The following is a 7,157-nucleotide window of genomic DNA, read 5'->3' as shown; positions in this document are numbered from 1 at the left end:
TCTCCAAATATATTGTTGTTTCTTTTTCAATTTTACGAGTATGATGAGTATTTACTGTGCGCAAGTCCAATCATGTGTCGAGGAAATGTTTGGTCAAGTTATTGGTGCATTTAACTTTAATATTTAAATGCAGTAATTTACACGTTTGCAATCCTCCAAGTGGATATGATGTTCAGGTGGACATGAACACTCGCTACACTTACAGAAATACATTTAGTTTATTCCATATAGAAATGTTTCCTTTATTTGTCATTTGTACATCTCTGCTCCATGTCTGTCAGTGTCTGTCATGTCTGTGGGTAATGTGAGCTCGCGCCTCAGTGCACATAGACATACAGTACGTGGCCTGCACACCACGTTTGGGAGTCAGTAATGTTTAAAAAATGTAAACCATTGTTCACTTCATGTCCTGTGATGAAATATTATGATTCATTCTGATTTAGACACATTTAGGATGTGGAAAATTGCCTTTCACATTAAAAACCAGTTTAGTGGTTGTACTTGCCAGTTGGGTATTGGTCGGGTCCTGGGTGGGCCAAGTGCATAATGTACCTGTTTGAGGTCCTGTGAGACAGATTAGATGTGGTTTCTCTCAGTCTTGCCCTCTACCTATAGATAGGACAGGTTAAACCTGATACAGAGGCTATTCCTTTTGGGCTGTGGCCTGTGTATATTTAGTAAATCTAGGCTGATATATTGTATTTCTATTATATGGCGCCTTCACTGTTGGATCAACAAGAACTGTTAATACATTTACACTTTGAGCACGTCAACCTGCCTTGCTTCCTGCAACATTGTTGCCCTTACAACTGCTACCAGGTCCCTATTCTACACATGTTTGGAACCTTTTTGACCATTCAAAACAAAGGATGGACCACTTAATTCAGTTGTTTGTGTGTATGCCTCTCAAGACATAAAATGCGTGCACAAAGCCTGAGAAACTTTACACTGGTTTGTTATAGTTACCACAAACCAACAACCCTGCTCAAACAGAGAGGAGTTGAGTGGTTATGGTTTGATCTCTTCCTCTTTAGCAGTGAGGGTTTGTGAAGGAGGGTGGTGTGTGTGAAGCTGTTTTTTCCCCTGTGGTCAGAGAGAGACAAATTGAGAAATGGTTGTCAATGTCAAAACTTGTCAAAACCTAGATGTTGGGCTGATGAGTAGGCCTATACATGAAAAGGTGTGTGGGGCTTTCCTTGCTTTTCAGAGAGAAGAAGGACAATGTAATTTTACTATACAGTATACTGTATTTCACTTGTCATATTAATTTCTCCTTTACATTTAATCTATCACTGACAGTGGCAATCTGTGCCGTTTAAGATGAGGGAGGACGATTTCTTTCCTTATGAGCATGGCCTTATTTCTATTACAGCATATTGGATGACTGTCATTCATATTCCATTCACCCAGTTCAATGTAACAACGATAGGTTTACGCTTCTACATGATACAAACATTTTCCCTATACCCATCATGAGGTTGCTAGCCTATGACAAATTTGAGGTGACAGACACACTCTTGCCTGAATCTAGTTGATCTAGGGTGTAATCATTAATCCTACAGTTGCAAACGAGAAGAGTTTCTATTGGACGAATTCAGGTATGTTTATCCCCGTTTGCTTCCGTTTAAGAAATGTTTTTCAACAGAATCGGCGGAATGTATACACCCCTGATCATGTGCAAACATGGGTCACTTTCATAGCAGCCACGTTGTATTCCTTCTGCATCTATGCACTCTCCTCCTCTCACCTTTTCTCTTCGCTTGTGGACTTCAATGCACAACACATCAGCTGTATGTGACGAGGCAAAAAACACTTTCCAAGCCAAACCATGTCATAACCGCTACACACAGCCTACATCGTTGTAACCATATTAGCTAAAGTAACGTCATAGTCAACATAGCCAATAGAACTAAAGCGTTAGTAAACCTGTTTCAATCATGCAGTAACGTTACAGAGTACAGTCAGTAAGCAGTTTATTGATTACACCAGCAGGCGCCGGTGGCAATAAATTTGTAAAACCAAAAGCTTATCTTGACTTGGAAGAGTTCCAGTGTTGTGTTGGATAGTCATAGCCAGCTAGCTAACATAGCATCCCTATGTTTGAGCAGGGTGTTTGAATAGGCTAAACTACCTAGCTGCATTTGCTAGCTAAGTAAGTGAAACTGAACGTGAATTTTCTCTCTCTCTGTCACGCATTGACCTTAGAGATCCTTTTATGTCTCTATTTTGGTTTGGTCAGGGTGTGAGTTGGAGTGGACATTCTATGTTTGGTATTCTATGTTCATTTTCTATGTTTTGTATTTCTTTGTTGTTTGGCCGGGTGTTGTTCTCAATCAGAGGCAGCTGTCTATCGTTGTGTCTGATTGAGAACCATACTTAGGTAGCCTTTTTCCACATCGGTTTTGTGGGTAGTTGTTTTCTGTTTTGTGTTGTTGCACGTAACAGGACTGTTTCGTTTCATTCATTCTCTTTGTTATTTTGTTTAGTGTTCTGTTTTAAGAAATTAACACGGACACTTACCACGCTGCGTTTTGGTCCGATGATTCCTCATCTTCAGATGAAGACCGTTACACTCTCGCTCTTGCTTCTCCTTAATTTTGGAAGAAATTCATTTGTTCAAAGCCTGAGTACAGAATCAGTCCTGTCTACATGTCTAACAGTGGATCATATACCTGTCAGGGTGTCAAGGACAACAAGTTCTCCAAGATCAGTGATGCTGTACAACTAAATGTGTCTGGTAAGTCTATCTAATCATGTAAACATCTCAATGGGTAACTAGAATAATTTCTTAGATTTGAAGTTTTTAATCTGTCAACTGCCTAATCACAGATCAGCCACAACCTGTCCTGAGTATCTCTCTTCAGTGGCTGAAGCCTGGAGACTCAGTGTCTCTGAGCTGTAAAGTTGACAGGATGTCTACAGGCTGGAGGTTCTCCTGGTACAGGACTGTTCCCTACAGAGCTGGGTTATCCTCCCTATCAGACAAGTCTTACTCTCTACAGCCCCTATCTGACAATGTGACTAGTGAAGACTCCTACACTCTGATCCCTGCTGGTCCTACTCCTACAGGAGGATATGTGTGTAGAGCTGGGAGAGGAGACCCAGTCTATGACACACTCTACAGTGAACCTCAGTTTCTCTGGTCAGGAGGTAACTAACTGCATTGAAACATATTTAAGTCTCCCTCGTGTGTATAATATATATTATTTAACTAAAGGTTTGACTCTGTCTCTCTTTGTTTCAGATCTGRACCCCTCAGTGTCTCTCAGAATAAGTCCCAACACAACTCAACACTTTASATCAAAGTCTCTCTCACTGAGCTGTGAGGASAAGGGGAACTCTACTGGATGGAGACTGATGAGATACACAGAGAGAGGAGTYGAGTCAGMGWGTGTCTCTAYCTGGGGATCAATAACAGGGTCCACWTGTACCATCAGCTWCACATACACATGGTKCAGTGGAGTYTWCTGGTGTGAGTCTGGATCAGGAGAGTACAGTAATGCTGTCAACATCACAGTGSKTGGTATGTTTATTGCAACTAACATGTTTTGCATGGTGTATGTATGATAGGATGTTCATTTCGGTAACTGAATGATTGCATCTCATATAAAAAAAAGTGTATATGATTTGAAGGTGATCCTCCAGTTTGCAGATTTACAGAATTGTTTATATATTATGTTACACAGATGGTGATGTGATCCTGGAGAGCCCTGTCCATCCCATGACTGAAGGAGACTCTGTGACTCTGTTCTGCAAATACTGGACAACCAGCTCAAACATCAAGGCTGATATCTACAAAGATGGAGTACTCATCAAGAATGAGACCACAGGAGAGATGACCATCCCTGCAGTATCCAAGTCAGATGAAGGATTCTATAAGTGTAACTCTGATCAAGGAGATTCACCAGAGASCTGGGTGACTGTGAGAGGTGAGAAGAGCTATGTGTGTGTGCTCAAGTGTCTTGATGGTAAAACATGTTTTTTGCTAGTCCTCCATGTTCTGTTGTCTCCATCTCTCAGCTCAGGGTGCTTTGTGGTCTACTGGTGGCATCTCCCTTTTTACTGGTGTCCATCGTGCTGACGGTGAAATGCTGCAGGGCTCGAGGTGAGAACTTTCTTTCAGTGTCTCTGCAATCAGTTTATCCAGCTGGAGATTCTCCTTCTTTATGGCATGCTTTTATYTCACTGTTAGACTAATGTGGAATGAAATGGTTCATTTCAAATGTTAATAGACAAAGTGCCCAGGGGCAGCTATTTCTGTTAAATGTCTTTTTATGGAAGCTTTTCCTCACAAAAAGGCAAAATAACCTTTTCATTACTTCTGATGGATTACAGTTTAAAGAGCAGTTTGATCAATTAACCTCTAATGCTACTCTCTGTCTGTTTTCTCCCTGTAGGTTTGTGTTCAACAGTCAGATCTCCTCCAGACCAGATACGATCTGATGATGTCATCGAACAGACTGAATCATCCGTGTGATCATAACAGTATGAACTGTAAACAGAACAACAATTTTTATGATTTTGACATTGCCTTGCCATTGATATATATGATACTGTTTACTGAGTTTAATATCACTGAATGGAATTTCACAAATGCTTAATGTTATGGTTTTGTAAGTTAACATTTTTTTGCTTTTGGTGTCTCATATGCTTTTCTTTGTTATTGTTGTTGGTCTTGCATTTTCTTGAAATATTACAATTCTTTCTTCATTTCAGATTGTTAATTAAACAAGAGTGTAGTGCCTGTTTATGTTTAAAAGTGGAATTTGCTGTATTTTTTTATGTTGTATTTGACATAAAACAGGTGCATACAGTACATTCGGGAAGTATTTAGACCCCTTGACTTATTCTGAAATGGTATAAAAAAAAGTTTTTCCCCCTCATCAATCTACACACAATACCCCATAACGACAAAGCAAAAACAGGTTTTTAGACATTTTAGCAACAATTCTTTTTTTACTGAAATATAACATTTACAAGGTATTCAAACCCTTTACTCAGTGCTTTGTGTTGTGAAAAATATTAAATCAAATACTACTCAGATACTGGAGCTTGTGAATTCAATTAGAGTTTAATTGCAGAGTGCAACAAAGCCGAGCACCTCCATGGAAGTACTGCCTTATTCTTAGTGCTTGGCTTTTATACATTTTTTCCTTTACATAACGGCATCACTCCATTTGCTTTGTTACATAGTTTCCATTCTCTTATTGGCTCAGATATTGGGGCATAGATTCTATTGGTGACGTGACATGCATACCATTTAGCTAATGTTCCTGTCCAAAGGTCTTTACAAGTTCAGACCTACATTATCAACGTATGCTTAACTTGTGTCCAGTAGCCTTCACATGATCAGATATGCTCCAGACCAGTCACGTCTTGGTAGTTTACCTTGCCTCATCTACACAGATTCTGCTTACGTTCTCTTCTTTACATGTCCAATGGTCAATTCGATGTTGATCTAGCTTGGACACTCACATAGGTTTAGCCTTCATTCTGCTTACATATGATTATTCTTTCTACTTCAAAGAGAACAGTATAGGTTACTGAAAATCATCCGATGACTGGAAAATCTCCAACATTTGTTTTAGCATCTTTGGCAGCGATTACAGCCTCGAGTCTTCTTGGGTATGACGCTAAAAGCTTGGRACACCTGTATTTGGGAAGTTTCTCCCATTCTTCTCTGCAGATCCTCCCAAGCTCTGTCAGGTTGGATGGGGAGCATCGCTGCACAGCTATTTTCAGGTCTCTCCAGAGATGTTCGATCGAGTTCCATTCCGGACTCTGGCTGGGCCACTCAASGACATTCAGAGACTTGTCTCGAAGCCACTATTGCATTGTCTTGGTGTAACAGTACAACTTTAGACCCTCCCCTCGCCCCGACACGGGCGCGAACCAGGGACCCTCTGCACACATCAACAACAATCACCCACGAAGCATCATTACCCATCGCTCCACAAAAGCCGCGGCCCTTGCAGAGCAAGGGGAACCACTACTTCTAGGTTTCAGAGCAAAGTGACGTAACCGACTGAAAGGCTACTAGCGCGCACCACCGCTAACTAGCTAGCCATTTCACATCCGTTACATTGGCTGTGTACTTAGTGTCGTTGTCCTGTAGGAAGGTGAACCTTTGAACCAGTCTTAGGTCCTGAGCGCAGGTTTTCCTTAAGGATCTCTCTGTACTTTGCTCCGTTCGTCTTTCCCTTGATCCTGACTAGTCTCCCAGTCCCTGCCGCTGAAAAACATCCCCACAGCATGATACTGCCACCACCATTCTTCACCGTATGGATGGTGCCAGGTTTCCTCCAGACGTGCTGCTTGCCTTTCAGGACAAAAAGTTCAATCTTGGTTTCATCAGACCAGAGAACCTTGTTTCTCATGGTCTGAGAGTCCTTTAGGTGCCTTATGCAAACTCCAAGCGGGCTGTCATATGCCTTTTACTGAGGAGTGGCTTGGTTATACTTGATTGGCCGACCTATTATAACTCATTTGGAACGTGTATAGTTTGTTATTAACTAAATTAATGCATATTTCTATATACATATATACTGTCTATGTATTTTTACCGTAGTTGTTATAGGAGCCAGATGAGTGTTCCACTATGTAAGTGTAATGGAGAAGGTGTGTTGTATTTTGTATTCATTTTCATATATAAAAAAAGTGATAATTTCCTACATCATTGTATTGATTTTAAATAACATTTGATGTAGGGGCATATTCATTTTACTGTCTGTATTGCCGAGTTGAAACAATACATTTAATATTAGAAAATTCCTATTAATTTATTATTATGCAAGGCAACACTCACTAACAAAATCTCTATGCACCACAGTGCAGTCAGTTTCCTGTAAACCACATTCAGATAGACTTCTACTGATATGAACCCATACAGAAGTGTTCCATGTCTGTACTATTATGATGAGATAGAGAGAGGAAGGAATAAGAGGGCAGAACCAGTAGACTGAGGGCTTATGCTGTTGCTATGCGACCAATGACCATATTAGTATCTATATTGTCTGTAAGAAATTGGAACGTCCTTTTGTATGCGTACAATATACTGTTGTATATTCTGTTGCCCCTTCTGTTGGCAGGGCTCTTTCAGAGCTACAATCTGCCTTTTTTGCTTTGCAGAAACCCTTTGTTGAACAGAAATTGGTACT

The 7,157-nt window shown here is 40.5% G+C and overlaps 1 pseudogene; it reads left to right on the top strand.

Moving 5' to 3' along the window:
- LOC112070415 (low affinity immunoglobulin gamma Fc region receptor II-like) overlaps positions 1-4,477 on the top strand; it is an 8,038-nt pseudogene extending 3,561 nt beyond the window's left edge.
- Positions 4,478-7,157: the final 2,680 nt, after the last annotated feature.

The sequence above is a fragment of the Salvelinus sp. IW2-2015 genome, unplaced genomic scaffold (genome assembly GCF_002910315.2).
Source record: "Salvelinus sp. IW2-2015 unplaced genomic scaffold, ASM291031v2 Un_scaffold1316, whole genome shotgun sequence".
In the NCBI taxonomy this organism is placed as follows: Eukaryota; Metazoa; Chordata; class Actinopteri; order Salmoniformes; family Salmonidae; genus Salvelinus; species Salvelinus sp. IW2-2015.
Note: the sequence above shows the minus strand (reverse complement) of the source record. Positions and strands in the feature narration are given on the sequence as shown.